The sequence below is a fragment of the Erythrolamprus reginae genome, chromosome 2, assembly GCF_031021105.1.
Source record: "Erythrolamprus reginae isolate rEryReg1 chromosome 2, rEryReg1.hap1, whole genome shotgun sequence".
Taxonomy (NCBI): domain Eukaryota; kingdom Metazoa; phylum Chordata; class Lepidosauria; order Squamata; family Dipsadidae; genus Erythrolamprus; species Erythrolamprus reginae.
In genome coordinates this window covers 21,363,034-21,381,995 of record NC_091951.1, presented here as the reverse complement: position 1 = coordinate 21,381,995, position 18,962 = coordinate 21,363,034, and the positions used below count along the sequence as shown (strand labels likewise).

Genomic DNA, 18,962 nt, shown 5'->3' with positions numbered 1-18,962 from the left:
CTCATGCTGCTCCCACCATGGCTGCGTGCGGTTCCGGTGCCCCTGGCTGAAGGTCGTCCTGTGGCTGGTCTTTGGCTTTATGGTTGCTTCCTGGTTCCCTCTCCTCCCTCTGCCTGTGTCTACTGCCAGCGCCTCATTCCTCGGAGCTGCCGCTTCCTTCCAGGCAGCCCAGCCACGCTGCCGTAGAAAGTGCAGAGGTTATTGCCGCCACCTCTGCCTCCACTCAGGGAGCCACCGTGGTTGAGCTGAGCGAGAGGAAAAGGCGCGGTGACCACGGTGGCTCCCTGAGTGGAGGCAGAAGCGGTGGCAATAACCTCTGTGCTTTCTACGGCAGCGTGGCTGAGCTGGACGGAGGGAAGCGGCAGCTCCCACTCGAGGAACCCACGGCAACGGGAGACGGCTTGGTGGGAGGCGACGGCGGGAGACACAGGCGGTGGGAGGAGAGGGAACCAGGAAGCGACTGTGAAGCCCAAGACCATCCACAGGACGACACTCAGGCAGGGGCGCCAGCAGCGCCCCGCCCAGCTGGAACTTCTCGCGGCACACCTGGCCATGTCTCGCGGCACACTACTGTGCCGCGGCACACCGGTTGGGAAACGCTGCTTTAGAGGAAAAAAATACAGAAAAACTGGTTGCGAGGGGAAGCCATTAACAACTTCTCTCATTGGGAAGAGTTTATGTATCGTATAAGGTTTTTTCCCTGTAAAGGGACCAGCTGAGAGACACACAGAGCTGCTAAACTCCAGTACAGGTAAAACGCCCGTCTCACACCCAGCTCCACCCTTGAGCCCTCTGTCCACCCCGCCTGCCCTGGAACCCCCAAATTGCATACCATCACGAGACGGGCGCCTGTCTTATCTTCAGGGAAGCACGATATCTCCAACTATATATCCCTAGCAGTTCAAAGTATATTTGATGATAATCACAGCAACACAGAAACCTAGAAGATTGATGGCAGAAAAAGACATCATGGTCCATATAGTCTGCTCTTATACTATTTCCTGTATTTTATCTTAGGATGGATATATCTTTATCCCAGGCAGGTTTAAATTCAGTTGCTGTGGATTTACCAATCACGTCTGCTTGAATTAATTTCGAAGCATCTACTACTCTTTCATAAAATATTTTCTCATGTTGCTTCTGATCTTTCCCCCAACTAACCTCAGATTGTGCCCCCTCTCTATACAGATTGAGTTCATTAAGTCTTTCCTGATAGGTTTTATGCTTAACACCCTTCACCATTTTTGTAGCCGGTCTTTGCACCTGTTTAGTTTTGTCAATATCACTTTGTAGATGAGGTTCCAGAACGGAACACAGTATTCCAAATGTGGTCTCACCAGTGCTATATAATGCGGGATCACAATCTCCCTCTTCTTACTTGTTATATTTCTAGCTATGCAGCCAAGCATTCTACTTGCTTTCCCTACCACATGACCGCACTGTTCACCCATTTTGAGACTTCAGAAATCACTACCCCTAAATCATTCTCTTCTGAACTTTTTGCTAGCACAGAACTGTCAATACAATACTCAGATTGAGGATTCCTTTTCACTGAGTGCATTATTTTACATTTGGAAACATTAAACTGCAGTTTCCATTGTTTTGACCACTTATTTACTAAAGCTAAAATTTGCCATATTACAGATGCATCCAGGAATATCAACCCTATTGCACACTGTAGAGTCATCGGCAAATGGGCAAAACCTCCCTACCAAACTTTCCCCTATGTCACTCACAAACATTTGCAGCTTCAGCCAGCTGCAAATCCACTGAACTATCAGAGATTAAGTTCACTCTTCACTAATGTATCTATTTATGTGGAACCATATCAAAGGCTTTGCTGAAGTCCAGGTAGGCAATATTCACGGGCCACCTTCATCCAACACCTTTCTGACACAGTCAAAGAAACCAATGAGATTAGTCTGACATGATTTGCCCTCAGTAAAGCCATGCTGGTTTGGGTCCAATAAGTCATTGTTTTTCAGGTATTAATTTATCTTCTTTTTGAGTAAAGTCTCCATCATTTAAACTACAACTGATGTCAAGATACCTGGTCTATAGTTGTCAGCTTCTTCTCCACTACCCTTCTTGTGGATAGGCACAACATTGGCCATTCTTCAATCATCAGGAACGTCTCCTGTTAAAAGTGATTGGTTAAACAAATCAGTCAGGGGGGTCGCAGTCACAGGTCTAAGTTGTTTAGGAACTCTGGGGTGGTTGCCATCTGGACCCATTGCCTTATTTATCTTTAATTGACCAAGTTCTTCTAAGACCTAGGCCTCTAAGATCAGTGGAGCTGAATCCTCACAGCTGGAAGCAATTGCTAGTCCTTTGCATTGCTAAGAATGTTCATCGACCCAATTAAACAACTGAATTTGAATGGATATTTGAACATGGATCTCGGTTGTCTTCTATGAATCATAATAATTAAAGTGATTAGTATTGGGGCATGTTTCATTTTTCACTAAAATATATAATTTTATTCTTTTTTACCATCATCTCTAATTATTTTATAAACTATTAAAGTTCTATTTTTCTTTGAATCTTACAGACAAAGAGGATGGCAATAAGACCACTCGGGACAATTGAAATAAAAAGCGACATTGAAAAGGGAAGAAAATCAAGCGAAAAATGAAAATATTTTCCATTTCTTTTGGAAAACCATACAATTCTCCTCCTCTTCCAGAAGCTGTTAGACAAGAGAGAGAAAATCAAGAAAGATTTGAAGCTCGAATAAGCAGATTATGTAAAACTCAAGGATACGTTACATGGTTTTTCCTCCATCACCAAAAAAGGGAAATATCTGGAAGTCAGTTGAGATGAAAAGGTCAATAATAAAGCCATGTAGAGCAGACAGGAATGCAGGCCTTTCCCGGTGAGGAAGAAAATGGCTTGAATGAAAGTACCACTAAACAAGGCATTGTCCATATTTTTGATGAACTCAGCTTTGGAAAAATTGCAGATTTTTTGTGGAAAAACAAGAGGTTGCAAATCACAGCTCTTTATACATTGAGGAGCTAGAGAGGAGAAGAGGCATGGACACTATCTCAGTGTAGCAAAAATTGGTCAGAACATTTCCCTTGTGATTCTTGGAACCAACTATACAAGAGGGAAGCCACAAAGAACCCCCAATGTGTTACATCTTTAGTGAGCATGGCAACATGGTGGTACACCAGAAGACACACATGAGTAAGGAAACATATGACTGTGCAGATTGTGTGAACATTTCATTAGAAATTCTCAGGTCATGACACACTAAAGGATGCAGACACAGGAATAACACAATTTGAATATCCTTTCAAAGAGAGAATTCCAGTCAAACCGAAGACTCGCCTAAAAGAGAAAACATTTGAATGTGCAGACTGTAAAAAAATCCAGTAACAATTTCAGTCATGAAACAGCAGAGGACTCACACAGGAGTGAAACCCTTTGAATGCCATGACTGTGGGAAAAGATGTAGTCAGCGTCTCCATCTGGTGACACACCAGAGGATTCACACAGGAAAGAAACCCTTTGAATGTCCTGACTGTGGGAAAAGTTTTAGTCAGCGTCCCCACCTGGTGACACACCAGAGGATTCACACAGGAGAGAAACCCTTTGAATGTCCTGACTGTGGGAAAGGTTTTAGTGTTAATTCCAACCTGGTGCAACACCAGAGGACTCACTCAGGAGAGAAACCCTTTGAATGCCATGACTGTGGGAAAGGTTTTAGTAGTAATTCAAGCCTGGTGCAACACCAGAGGACTCACACAGGAGAGAAACCCTTTGAATGTCCTGACTGTGGGAAAAGTTTTAGTCAGCGTCCCCACCTGGTGACACACCAGAGGATTCACACAGGAGAGAAACCCTTTGAATGTCCTGACTGTGGGAAAAGTTTTAGTCGGCGTCCCCAACTGGTGACACACCAGAGGACTCATACAGGAGAGAAACCCTTTGAATGTCCTGACTGTGGGAAAAGTTTTAGTGATAGTTCCAACCTTGTGACACATCGGAGGATCCACTCAGGAGAGAAACCCTTTGAATGCCCCGACTGTGGGAAAGGTTTTAGTGTTAATTCCAGTCTGGTGAGACACCAGAGGACTCACTCAGGAGAGAAACCCTTTGAATGCCCTGACTGTGGGAAAAGTTTTAGTGTTAATTCCAGCCTGGTGCAACACCAGAGGACTCACACAGGAGAGAAACCGTTTGAATGTCCTGACTGTGGGAAAAGTTTTAATCAAAATTCAAGCCTGGTGGACCACCAGAGGACTCACACAGGAGAGAAACCATTTGAATGTCCTGAATGTGGGAAAAGTTTTAGTCGCAGGAGGAACCTGGTGGAACACCAGAGGACTCACACAGGAGAGAAAACCTTTGAATGTCCTGACTGTGGAAAAAGATTTAGTTACAGTTCCAGCCTGGTAAAACACCAGAGGACTCACTCAGGAGAGAAACCCTTTGAATGCCCTGACTGTGGGAATACTTTTAGTCAGAGTTACCACCTGGTGCAACACCAGAGGACTCACACAGGAGAGAAACCCTTTGAATGTCCTGACTGTGGGAAAAGTTTTAGTGTTAATTCCAGCCTGGTGCAACACCAGAGGACTCACACAGGAGAGAAACCCTTTGAATGCCCTGACTGTGGGAAAGGTTTTAGTGTTAATTCCAGCCTGGTGCAACACCAGAGGACTCACACAGGAGAGAAACCCTTTGAATGTTCTGAATGTGGGAAAAGTTTTCGTTCGAGTTCCCACCTAGTGAAACACCAGAGGATTCACACAGGAGAGAAACCCTTTGAATGTCCTGACTGTGGGAAAAGTTTTAGTGATAGTTCCTACCTGGTGACACATCGGAGGACTCACTCAGGAGAGAAACCCTTTGAATGTCCTGACTGTGGGAAAGGTTTTAGTTATAATTCCAGCCTGGTGACACACGAGAGGACTCACAGGAGAGAAACCCTTTGAATGTTCTGACTGTGGGAAAAGTTTTATTGATAGTTCCCACCTGGTGAAACTTCAGAGGACTCACTCAGGAGAGAAACCCTTTGAATGTCCTTACTGTGGGAAATGTTTTAGTGATAAGTCCAGTCTGGTGCAACACCAGAGGACTCACACAGGAAAGAAACCGTTTGAATGTTCTGACTGTGGGAAAAGTTTTATTCAGAGTTCCCACCTGGTGACACACCAGAGGACTCACACAGGAGAATAACCCTTTGAATGTCCTGACTGTGGGAAAGGTTTTAGTGATAGTTCCCACCTTGTGAGACATCGGAGGACTCACTCAGGAGAGAAACCCTTTGAATGTCCTGACTGTGGGAAAGGTTTTAGTGATAATTCCAGTCTGGTGAGACACCAGAGGACTCACTCAGGAGAGAAACCCTTTGAATGCCCTGACTGTGGGAAAAGTTTTAGTGTTAATTCCAGCCTGGTGCAACACCAGAGGACTCACACAGGAGAGAAACCGTTTGAATGTCCTGACTGTGGGAAAAGTTTTAATCAAAATTCAAACCTGGTGGACCATCAGAGGACTCACACAGGAGAGAAACCATTTGAATGTCCTGAATGTGGGAAAAGTTTTAGTCGCAGGAGGAACCTGGTGGAACACCAGAGGACTCACACAGGAGAGAAAACCTTTGAATGTCCTGACTGTGGAAAAAGATTTAGTTACAGTTCCAGCCTGGTAAAACACCAGAGGACTCACTCAGGAGAGAAACCCTTTGAATGCCCTGACTGTGGGAATACTTTTAGTCAGAGTTACCACCTGGTGCAACACCAGAGGACTCACACAGGAGAGAAACCCTTTGAATGTCCTGACTGTGGGAAAAGTTTTAGTGTTAATTCCAGCCTGGTGCAACACCAGAGGACTCACACAGGAGAGAAACCCTTTGAATGCCCTGACTTTGGGAAAGGTTTTAGTGTTAATTCCAGCCTGGTGCAACACCAGAGGACTCACACAGGAGAGAAACCCTTTGAATGTTCTGTCTGTGGGAAAAGTTTTCGTTCGAGTTCCCACCTGGTGAAACACCAGAGGATTCACACAGGAGAGAAACCCTTTGAATGTCCTGACTGTGGGAAAAGTTTTAGTGATAGTTCCTACCTGGTGACACATCGGAGGACTCACTCAGGAGAGAAACCCTTTGAATGTCCTGACTGTGGGAAAGGTTTTAGTTATAATTCCAGCCTGGTGACACACCAGAGGACTCACACAGGAGAGAAACCCTTTGAATGTTCTGACTGTGGGAAAAGTTTTATTGATAGTTCCCACCTGGTGAAACTTCAGAGGACTCACTCAGGAGAGAAACCCTTTGAATGTCCTTACTGTGGGAAATGTTTTAGTGATAAGTCCAGTCTGGTGGAACACCAGAGGACTCACACAGGAAAGAAACCCTTTGAATGTTCTGACTGTGGGAATGGTTTTATTGAGAGTTCCCACCTGGTGACACACCAGAGGATTCACACAGGAGAATAACCCTTTGAATGTCCTGACTGTGGGAAAGGTTTTAGTGTTAATTCCAGCCTGGTGACACATCAGAGGACTCACTCAGGAGAGAAACCCTTTGAATGCCCTGACTGTGGGAAAAGTTTTAGTGATAAGTCCAGCCTGGTGCAACACCAGAGGACTCACACAGGAGAGAAACTGTTTGAATGTTCTGACTGTTGGAAAAGTTTTAGTCAGAGTTCCAACCTGGTGACACACCTGAGGATTCATACAAGAGAGAAACCGTTTTAATGTCCTGACTGTGGGAAAGGTTTTAGTGTTAATTCCAGCCTGGTGAGACACCAGAGGATTCACACAGGAGATTAACCTTTTGAATGTCCTGACTGAGGGAAATGTTTTAGTGATAATTCCAGCCTGGTGACACACCAGAGGACTCACACAGGAGAGAAATCCTTTGAATGTCCTGACTGTAGAAAAAGTTTTAGTTGGAGTTCCAACCTGGTGACACACCAGAAGACTCACACAGGAAGAGGAGCGAGGTAGGAGGGAAGATGGTAAGAGGGAGATAGGGAGAAGAGGTGGAGGGAAGCGAATGAGAGAGAGGCAGGCTGGTAACATTAAATATAGAAGGAAAACTGATGGGAGATAAAACTAAGTGCAAATTTGGGGTATTTTGTATCACATATTGGAAAAATGTAGAAGTTTGTAACATGTTGATGTGGTATGTGTATAAATTTAAAGTTTTTGGGGAAAACATGAAAAATAATGAATTTCCTATCTGTGGGAAAGCTTTCAGTCAGAACAGCAACCTGGTGGTACCCCAGAGGATTCACACAAGAGAGAAACCATTTGAATGTCCTTTTTGTGGGAAAGGTTTTAATTATCATTCCAGCCTTGTGAGATACCAGCAGACTCACACCATGGAGAAATCTTTGAAATGTCCAATCTGAGGACTTTACTTCAAGCATAAATCATCCCTTATTGCACACAAGAAAATTCACATGAGGCAACATTTCAAGAGTTTAGAAAAGACTTGAATTTCATTTGTAATCTCTCTTTGAAAGTGTTGGTGAGAAATTGATTGTTGGAATTTTGGCCTGATTTAGTTTACTCTCACATTTCTCAGGATTAAATTTATAGGTGGAGAGAAAAGGAAAGTGGAAAATGGCCTCACTCGCATAACATTGACAGGTTTAATATGTCTTGTAAGATTTTTTAAATCTCTGCTGGTAATCTAGATGGTTCTTGGATTTTGTTATTTTTTGTTTGTTTTTACCACCTCCATCAACTCCATCATTGTTGTTATTATTATTTTTAAAAAAATATACTTTATTTATAAATATAGGAAAAAAAGGGAAAGGGTAGTGGGGGGGTAGGAAGGAATGAACAGAAAAAAGGAAAAAGAGGGGGATGGGGAAGGAGATGCAAAATCAAGGGGTTCAGGTAAGTGATAAGATTATGCATTATAGGTTGTAAATCATAATACATGTAATTCTTAATATCAGTATTGTATTTCTTAAAGGTTGTAAATAAACAGTAAATAAACAATGTCCTTAGTATTATCAAAAAATTTCTTAGATTTTAATAATAAATGTTACATCTCGTATTAATATATATTAGGTAATAACAAATAAATGAGAATATTTTCTAAAATTAAAGAATAAAAGGAAAAATATACCAATTTTACAGGAAGAGAGATAGGTAAAAGGGGGGAAAGAAGGAAATAATGAAAGGAAGGAAAGGAAGAATATGGAAAAGAAGAGAAAGGTCCAGGTTTTCAGAAACGACATTTTGTGGGAAGATAGAAGGAGTATATGTATAGTATAGTAAATGTATTTTGTATACAGTATAAGAAAAAGAGAAAGTATAGTAATTATAATCATTGTTAGTGAGTATTAGTAGTGGTGTGTTGTGTGATATGTATTGTATTAGTTGAAAAACGAATAAAAAGAGATATGGTAAAGAAGGTTTTTTTGCAAATTTTATTGCAAATTGTTTGGTTTTTGGGAGTTAAGTCTTTAAGTTAATTTAAGTTTGGTTGGAACATTCAAGAGTAAGACAGAGTTAATGGTTTCATAAATTAATAGCATCATAATATAAGAGTTTGATTTTTTTTTTTCTGAAACCCATTTGTACCAATTTCCCCATATTTCATAGTATTCGGAGTCTTTCTTGTTTTGTGTTTCCATTGCTGTTTTTGACATTTCGGCACATTCTATAATTTTTGTGTTAACTACCAGTAATGAAGTCGTTTGGTCATGTTTCCAAAAAAGGGCGAATGATATCCTTGCTGCTGTTAGGATTTGCAAAATGAGATATTTTTGTGCTTTTGTGAGGTTTTGCCTAAATATACCAAGGAGGTAAAGTTCGGGTTTAAGTGGTAGATTGATTGACATGACTTGGTCTATTAGATTTTTAATAGTTGTCCAATATTTTTTCGTGTGTGGGCATGTCCACCATATATGGTAATATGTTCCCGGTTTTGTTTTACATTTCCAGCAATTGGGTGAAAAATTGGGGAGCATTTTAGATATTCTTGCTGGGGGCAAATGCCATCGATAGAACATTTTTATTTGGTTTTCTTTATGAGACATTGCCGTAGTCATCTTATAATTTAGTGTCCAGGTTTTCTCCCATTCAATTAAATTGATCGTATAACCAAAGTTTTGAGCCCAGGCTATCATACACCCCTTCACTTGTTCTTCACATTTTTCTTGTGTTAATAAGTAATTATATAATTTTGAAATCCTTTTTGTTGGGGGACCAAAAAGAATTGTATCTATCGCGTTATCGTTTTGGAATCCGAATTGTTTTTTATGTTGTTCGTATTCTGATTTGATTTGTAAGTATGATAGCCAATCTATATTTATCCCTTGATCGTGTAATTGTTGTTTTGGTATAAGAACATCAGATTTGTCAAGTAATTGGTGGTATCTCAAAATTTTGGTATGGGAGAAAAGGTTAGGAAAGATTAATAATTCATTCGGGGATAACCATTTTGGAATTGAGATGTAATAATTCTTCTTAATCGTATACCATATTGTTATTAAAGTTTTGCGGAGATAGTGATTTTTAAAATATTTAGGTATTTTATGGTAATCCATTGTTAGAAATGTGTGCCACCCAGCAAGAAGATCGTAGCCCTCTAGAGTTAAAAGTCTTGTGTTCTTGAGATTAATCCAATCTTTTATCATTGATAGGATTGTAGCTTGGTAATATGTGTAGAAGTAGGGAAGTCCAAGTCCTCCTCTGGATCTGTGGTCTTGGAGATTTTTGAGTTTTATTCTGGCCTTTTTCTTTGTCCAGATAAATTTCTTTATTTGTTTGTGCAAAGAATTGAAAAATGATTTATTTAGATTTATTGGGGCTACTTGGAATAGATAAAGAAACCTTGGGAGGATATTTGATTTTACGGCAAATATTTTCCCCATAAGGGATAGATTTAGTTTCGACCATCTAGTAAGATCTTTTTGTATCTCTTTAAGCAATTGCTCATAATTGTCTTTTTTTATAATTTATCTATTTCACCAAATAAGGTAAGTGCTGTTTGTATTGGATCTTGAAGAATAAATACAATATCGTCCGCAAAAGCTTGGAGTTTATATTGTTCTTTTTTAACCGTAATCCCCTGGATTTGTGTATTGTTTCTTATAGTTTTCAAAAATGTTTCTATTGCTAGAGTGAAAATGAGTGGGGCTAATGGACATCCTTGCCGCACACCTTTTGTTATAGAAATTCTGTCTGTAATATCATTATTAAAAAGAATTCTAGCAGATTGGGTACTGTAGATGGTTTTGATTAAATTGAAAAATTTGGAGCCGAAATTCATATATTCAATTTGATTTATAAGATATTGCCACTGAAGACTATCGAATGCTTTTTTAAGGTCCATAAATATCAATGCAATTGTTTTATCATAATGTTTATTGTAATATTCGATAGTGTTCAGTATCATTCTTGTATTTATTTCTATTTTTCTTGATGGAAGGAATCCGTTTTGGTCTGAGTGAATAATTTTATTTAGTATCTTCTTTAGTCTGTCCGCAATTATTGCTGTGAAAATTTTGTAATCTGTATTGAGTAGTGCTATTGGCCTATAGTTTTCTAAGAGGTGTCTATCTTGGGTGTCTTTAGGGATGAGAGTTATGTAGGCTTCGGACCAAGGGGTAGGGAGTTTTGCATTTATAAGTGCATTGTTATAAATATCTAATAGTATAGGTGCCATTATTTCAAGGTGTTGTTTATAGAATTCGGATGGGATTCCATCAGGGCCTGGAGTTTTGTTATTTTTTTGTTTGTTTATTGCAGCTTCAACTTCTGTGATGGTGATTGACTTATTTAAGGATGTTCTTTGGTCATCTGTTATCAGTGTTTTTTGTTCATTTGTAAATAATTTGATAGTAAATCAGCATCCAGATTTGAAGCTTTATAAAGTTGTTGGTAAAAGTCCTGAATAATATGTTTTTTGTCAGAGTTGGATGTTTTTAAGTGTCCGGAGGAATCTACTAAAGCGTCTATATTTCTGTCTAGTTTTTAGTGAGCTAGTTTGAGGGATAACCAACGACCTGGTTTGTTAGCGAATTCGAAGTATGTTTGTTTTGCCATTTTAATTTTTTGTGCTGTGTGTTGTTGTGTTATTAAGTTTATTTCATGTTTGATTGTTTTTATTTCCAGTAAGATTGTGTTGTATTTGGGGTCATTGTGTAATATTTTTTCGGCAAATTGAAGAGATGTATTTAGTTTGTGTAATTGAACATGTTTTTCTTTATTTTTATTTGCGGAGTAAGAGATGTAAATGCCATGTATATAGGCTTTGGTAGCGTCCCATGCTGTTTCATTTGGTATCTCACCGTTGAAATTAATTTTAATAAATGGGGGAAGGTCATTTTGTATTTTGTGTTGGAATTCTTTTTGATTGATAATCGTTTGGTACATAGACCATCTATGGAAGGTGTTGTAGTTAGTGTCTTTAATTATTAACAGTAAAGGATTATTGTCTGCCCAAGTTGCATTTAGTATTTGTATGTCGATGATTTGGTTTATAATTTCTAAATTGGACCAAGCCATGTCAATACGTGAACATGTTTTATGGGGGGGGGAGAAAAGAAACTACTGAGTAGTTTCCGGGTGGTAGTATCTCCAAATATCTTTTAAGGCAAATTCATAAATTGTTTGATTGAAAGTTGAGGGTAAGATATTACGAGTATGATGTTTAGAGTTGCCTTTGTAGTCTTTATTTATGTCTGCTATTGCATTAGAATCACCAATTATTACAAAGTTGCTCAAATTTAGTTCTAGTATTTTTTTATGTAAATTTTTGAAGTAGGTAGATTGTTTAATAGATGGTGCGTATATTGTTATTATAGTTATTGTTTTCTTGTTTTCTAGTTTTACTTGAACAATTAATAGTTGACCGTTGTCATCAGCATACATTAATTTGGGTGAATAATTTTTTTTTACGTATAAGACTATGCCTCTTTTTTTTCATCAGTAGAAGCACAAAAAAATTCAAAGTTAGGAATAGCTAATAGGATAGTCTCATCTTTTTTGATATGGGTTTCTTGTAGTGAAATTATATCATAATTATATTCAGACAATTTGTGGAATATTTTCTGTCTCTTTTTATGCGAATTTAAACCATTTATGTTGGTTGAAAATAGTGTGATTTTATTTTGTTTATTGTTGAGTTTTGTTTTCCCTGGGTTTCTCTCTTCTTGCTTCTGTTCTTGCCCGGGTAATTGGTCCTTGTCTAGTTGGTTCACCATCTTGGTTTTGGGGTCCTTTGCCTTTGTCTGGAAGGTTGTCGTCAGAGCTCATTTCTTCAGTCGGAATCGTCTCTCTAATATCAGTTTCTTTCAAGGTGGCCTGATCAGTCTTCAGAATGGGAGCGTAAAATTCTTTGGCATCTTCGGGAGAGGAAATTTTGTATTTTTTGTCCAGAAGAGAGATCATCATTCCTTCCGGTATAAGCCATCTAAATTGTATACCCTCTTTATTTAGTTTGGTTGCTAACGTTTGATATGACTTACGTTTCTCTCTCACCCGTCTCGGGATTTGCCGCAAGACCACGATGTTTCTGCCTTGATGCATCGCTGGATTCTCTTTAGAGATGTTATAGACTTCACCCCTCGTTTTCCTTTTAAGGAAACGAACATGTACCTCTCTGGGGAGCCTATTTCTTCTGGCATACGAAGTGGAAATTCGGTACACCTCATCAATTTGAGTAAGCATTTCTTCGGTAGTTTTGCCAGTGATGCTTGCTATTATTTCTGCCATTGCAGTGGGGAGATCATGTTGGTCCGATTCCGTTATGTTCTGAAAGCGTAAAAAGAAAGATGATTCTTCCAGTTCAAGATTTATGAGAGATTCTTCCAAAGATTTATTGATGTGTTCCGCCCTGGCTTCAGAGAATTGGAGTCTGGTATCCATTCTGTCGGTGATCTCTTCGACGTTTGTTATTCTTTTGGTATTTTGTGTGATAGTTTCGTGGACACCTTCCATTCGGTCATCTAGTTTCCCCATACGTTCATCAAGGTGACCCGCGTGGTCTTGAATTTTCTTGATGTCTTCTTTCATTGCTCCCATTGTTCCTCTTAAGGATTCGAAATTTGTATTTAATGAATCTTGCATTTTAATCATTATTTCGAATACGGAGTTTAGTGTTATGGTTGTGGTCACTTGTGAAGACTGTGAAAGGGATGTTTTGTCTGATGAGATGGATTCTGTAGGACGATGTTGAGTTGGAGTTGCTGATTGATTGGAGTTTTTCTTCCATGATTTCATTAAGGTTGGTTGATTTGGAGTAGACATCTTTATATTGATTGTAGATAAAGGTCAATGTAATAAAGTAATTATGTCGACTATTTAAGTTGTACAAAGTTAGTCAGCAATGAAAGAGAAAAATATATGTATGATGTAGTAGGGAGATAGTTTAGTATAATTAAGATCAGGTGGAAAGTTCCGTTATATTGATTAAGTATATAATAAGTGAGGTCAGTCAAATATTAGTATGAAAATATCAAAGTTTTATAACGTTCAGATCTTTATATTAAAAATTCAAACAATCAATAAGTTGATAATTGGTTGGGAATAATAAAAATAGTCAAAATAGTATTATCTACTACAGTAATTCGGTATAAGGAAGACAAGACAATCAGTCAATTAATTAATTCCTTAGGACAATAAATTACTATATATTATGATCTATAAAGTAAATTAATTAAATCTTGTTTGAGTTTAATTAAAAGTGATTAATGATAATGTCTAAGTTCATATGGAATAAATCTGTCGATGTCACACTATAAATTATTCAGCTAAATCAGTAAATTGGTTGTAAATGTCAAAGTATCCTGAATATTACACAGTTAAATATATAATTTTTATAGTCTTCAATCAATAGTATTTCTATATTAATATTAAGAGTATATTAAGAGTAAGTGGGGAACAAAAATACAAATCAACAATTTAGTTCAGTAAATTCATTAAATTCATAAATCAGTAGGAGTTAAGACAAAGTTTCAATGGATCCTTAATTCAATGCATCAATATGTCATATAAGGTATCATACAATCACGTTTCCAGCAGGTCAGATGAGGTGGAGTAGGTGAAAATTAATTCAGTAATGTTGGTTTCCAATAGTTTCAGTTCCAATGGTATAAAGTCAAGGAAGAGTTGGTAAATGAAAAAGGGAAGCATTATATTGTTCAAAGAGGTATGGTTTAATCCTTGTAGGTAGTTGAATTGAAATTAATGAAATCTGTAAAATATTAGTCCTAAGAAAAAATAGAAAGTAGAAATTCAAAGTTATAATTGTAAATGTTCCAAGGTTCCAACGTAGAAGGGGAGAAAGTGAAGCAAAAAAGGAAATACCAAGGATCTTCAAAAGTTCTAGTATCCAGATGTCGAGAAAAAAGAAAAAAAAAATCCACAAATATAAAATTGAGAAAAAAGAAAGAAAAAGAACAAAAGCAAAAACAAGGGTAAATTTTATTTCTTTAATAAGGAATATAAAACGATGGTAAATCAGTGGGGGAAAAAATTGGAAGAAAAGGTAGGGGAGATCAAGGTAAATGGGGGTAAGGGTATTCCGGTTGTTCTTTTAGGTTCTAAACTGCTTTATTCCTTTCCAAGTGGTCAAGATGTTATTCCTGAGACAAATCAAGTTTTTTTTCGTTTCTGGGATTGAAACCTTCTCTTACCTTTAAGCACTTTCTTTTAACTTTCTCCTTTGCGAATTTCAAATCAAATCAATATCCGCAGTACAAAGGCGAGATTGGAGTCGCAATCGGGATTAAGCAGAAATATCGTACTTTAAGCCTTCAGTTGATTTCTGCAATGTCATCGTCGCCATATTGCCAGGGGTAAAGGTGGAATTGAAGTCGCCGCCTCCTAGATTTTTCTAAAGCTCAAAAAGAGCTGGAGTGACAATATTTGCAAAGGGAATTCCGCACAAAGCCACAAATTCCAAAAACCGTCCTAAGTCTTTCAACGGCAATCAGTAGCAATCCCAAATGTGTTTGTCATTTTTCCGTGGCTTCCAAAATAGAGCAGAGGTGTCGCATTTCCGGCTCGGCAAAAGGCCGATCTCTTCGGACGACGATCGGGGATTTCCCTGCTCCCCAGGGGGCCCGCCGACCACCCCCAGGTGCGCTGGAGCTTCCCCTCAAAGACCTTAGGCTCTACGGGTCCGCGCCCGCCCGGTGGGGCTATCGTCGATCTCGAAAGGCCGAATGTAACCTGGAGGACCGGGAAACACACAGCGCCAACGCTACGTCACAACCAGAAATACTGTTATTTTTTCATTAAACATATTTTTAATATTCTCATTTTAGTTAATTTAGCTGTTCCCAAATTATCTTTTACTCTGAAATTTTTCTTTATCATATAATTTTTCATTAAATTCTTCAATTATCTTGTTTTGAAAATGTATACATCCTTTCTCATCTTCTAATTTACTTATCAAATTCTCCTTTTTCAAGTTATAGTCTAACCATATTCCTGGTTTTTTGGCATTTAAAAAAAAGCTAAACTTTTACCTGCATCTACATGGAGGGATGTATGCACTGGAATACCACAAGGCTCTGTTTTAGACCCAGTACTCTTCAACATCTTCATCAATGACTTGGACAAGCGGGGAAATTTGCAGATGACACCAAACTGATAGGAATAGCCTAATCTGCAGAAGGTAGGTTCAAACACAGAAGGATCTTGAGAGATTTGAACATTGGGTGCTATCAAATAAAATGAAATACAATGATAAAAAAAGTAAGGTTCTACATTTAGGCAAGGAAAAAATATTCACAAGTACAGTATGTGTGGTACATTGCTCAACAGTAGTAACTGGGAGGGATCTTGGAGTCCTAGTGGACAACCATTTAAATATGAGCCAGCTGTGTGCAGCAGCTACCAAAAAAGCCAACACAGTTCTAGCCTGCATTAACAGAGGGATAGAATCAAGATCACGTGAAGTGTTAATACCACTTTATAATGCCTTGGTAAGTCCACAGTTGGAATACGGCATTTAGTTTTGGTCACCATGGTGCAAAAAGGATGTTGAGACTAGAAAAAGTTCAGAGAAGAGCAAAAAAAATGATTAGGGGACTGGAGATTAAAACGTATGAAGAACGGTTGCAGGAACTGGGTATGTCTAGTATAATGAAATGAAGGAACAGGGGAGACATGATAGCAGTGTTCCACTATCTCAGGGGATGCCACAAAGAAAAGGGAGTCAATCTATTCTCCAAAGCACTTGGGGGTAGAACAAGAAGCAATGGGTACAAACTAAACAAGGAGAGAAGTAACTTAGAACTAAAATTTCCTGACAGTTATAACAATTAATCAGAGGGACATATTGCTTCCTGAAGTTGTGAACGTTCCAACACTGGAAGTTTTTAGGCAGATGTTGGATAACCATTTGTCTGAGGTAGTGTAGGGTTTTTGCCTAAGCAGAGAGATTGGACTAGAAGATCTCCTAGGTCTTGTTGTTGTCTTTAGCCTGGTTGTCTACTATATAGTTTGATGGGATATTCTCTTTTGTTTTTGGTTTTTACAAATCCTTTTGGAAATATTTCTTCTACTATATACAGGCTATCACTCCCTATTATGTAGACCCCATTTTCTAAACCCTGCTGCATACTGTTCATACTGAAGTCTCTGGAGACTTCTTTACAGGTCAATTTACAGAGGAACATGGATTTTGGCATTTGGCAGATAATAACATTTCTTCCTTCAGGTATGCTGGTGGCTCTTGGATGCAGACCATAGGAATGAAGATGTCTCCCTTAGAGTGTTTGGTCTAATGGTGCTACCATGTAATAAATACTTAGGAGCTGTGGGAAATCAGTCTTGAAGTTTTTGGATATAGAGAGTTTTGATTTCCACTGAGAGTCACCCTGAACAAAGACGATTGTGTCATTCTTTAAACCTTCATGAACAGTTACAGTTGAGAGAGTCCAGAAATATTTCGCAAAAAGAATACTCTACTCCTCAGAACCGAATACCTTATTCCATCAGACTTGAAATTTTGGGCTCCAAAAATTTAGAGGTTTGTCGCCTTCGATCTGATCTTAATGTGGTCCATAAAATCATCGGCCACACTGTTCTACCTGTCAATTAATACCTCAGCTTCTGATGCAACAACACACAAGCACAGAATAGATTGAAACTCGGTGTAAATGGCTCCAAACCTGACTGCAGAAAATACAACTTCAGCAGCAGAATGATCAATGCCTGGAACACATTACCTGACACTGCGGTTTCTTCCCGAAATCCCCACAACTTTAACCTCAGAGTACAATCAACTTCACCCATTTCCTAAGTGGTCTGTAAAGGGGGGTGAATAAGTGCAGCACTGTGCCAACCGTTCCTATCCTATTGTCCAACTATATTTATACCTATTTTGCTTTTGTTTATGTTTATACCTGTTATCATGTACAAGTTTTGATAAATAAAAATATTTCCTGAAAAAAATAAATTTAGGGGAAAATATTTTCCCATCCCCCCCTTTGTATGTTGGTCTTCTAGATATGTACATTTTGTATGTTGGTTTGTTATAAATGAAAAGTGATTAAACAAAATCAAATAAGTTTAGGGCTCAGCACATATCTAATCTTGATAAGGCAAGTAGCATCACTTTTGACTATTTAACTAGGCTCATTTGCAAAGTGAAAAAGTGAAAAAAAATTGACAGTATTTATACAGTGAAAACATCTTGCAAACGCCTTAGAGACGGGACAAGAGTGTTTTTCTGCCGCTACCATCTCTGCCTGAAACATGCCTGATAGAGGAGTTAAAACCATCGAGTACAGAATTGCTAGAAAACATCAGAGAGAAACACAGAACTTCCTTTTCCGGAAGACTCAGGGGAGGGTCTTTTGTGCCCTTCCGAGGATCAATCAGCAGCTGGAAGGTGAGTTGAGGGCAGATGGGAGGAGAGTCCGGGAGCAAGTCGGGCTGTTTGGTTCCCTCCACGGCCTGGAAGCAGAGAAGCAACCGGGCTGAACCGTGTCAGCTGCTGGTGCTGCAGGTTCCTCCCCTGCCCAAATTTAATCCCACTGGTGCTGCACGCTGTGAAACTGGTGGCTGCAATTTTCTGCTGGTGGGAAGATTGAAAAAGTCTCAAGTTAAGGTTGATTCTCTGGGAATGGCTTCCCTCCAGAGGTTGTGGGTGCTCCATCACTGGGGGTTGTGGGAGAGTTGGGAGGGACCTTTCACTGGACTAAACATACCCAATTCCTGCAACTCTTCTTTATATCTTTTAGCCTCCAGCCCCCTAATCATCCGTTTTTCTCTTCTTTGTTCTCTTTATAGAGACTACTACACTTTTTTTAATATTGTGGTAATCAAAACAAGTTGCAGTAATTCTAAATGTGATCTTTCTAAAGCATCATAAATTGATACTAATACTGTTTGCTCTTTTTAGGGGATTGTTCACTATGGTAGAACTTGAAGTAACTTCACAGTTACTGCTATTGAGCCACTGCTATTCTCTACTTCCTATTTGGTTTTTCTTGGCTAAGTGTACAACCTACTTTTCTCTCTTTAATTTCATGTTGTTGGATAGAGACCAGTGTTCAAATCTATTGAAAGTCAAGTCCAAAGTCCACAAGGAAAGTCTGAATTTGACAAAATGGAGGTGTGTGTTTATGAAGAATTCGCTGGGATGTTAAAATACAGTCATGAAGATTTTAAAAAAATGTCTTCTGGACTTTAGAGGTGGAAAAAACCCAGAAAAAAGCTGGAATATAATGAAAAGTAACTGGAAAATAAAAGACAGCTTGACAATTATATTGGAATTTATAATGATTACACTGGGATTTAGAGTGAAAAGAAAAAAGCAACAGGAGCGTATTGGTATAAGAAGATGCAATCAAAAATGAGGGGGTAATAGTGAGAAGAGACTAGAAGGGATTGAGAATATACCTAGAGTGTAGTTCCTACACAAATAATACATTCAAAAGGAAGAAAATGAATTGGGGAAGTTATTGGTAGTAAAATAAAAGAAAGAAAAAGAAAAGATCATGACAGGTGGATTGGAAGGGAAATAT

The 18,962-nt window shown here is 38.7% G+C and overlaps 1 long non-coding RNA gene and 1 pseudogene across 1 annotated transcript; both read left to right on the top strand.

Annotated features, from left to right (window-relative positions):
• LOC139159896 (zinc finger protein 208-like) overlaps positions 1-18,962 on the top strand; it is a 46,232-nt pseudogene that overhangs the window by 8,101 nt on the left and 19,169 nt on the right.
• LOC139159899 (uncharacterized) lies at positions 12,538-17,389 on the top strand. Its single transcript, XR_011557862.1, has 2 exons — positions 12,538-15,601; positions 16,649-17,389. It is a non-coding gene; the product is annotated as an uncharacterized lncRNA (long non-coding RNA).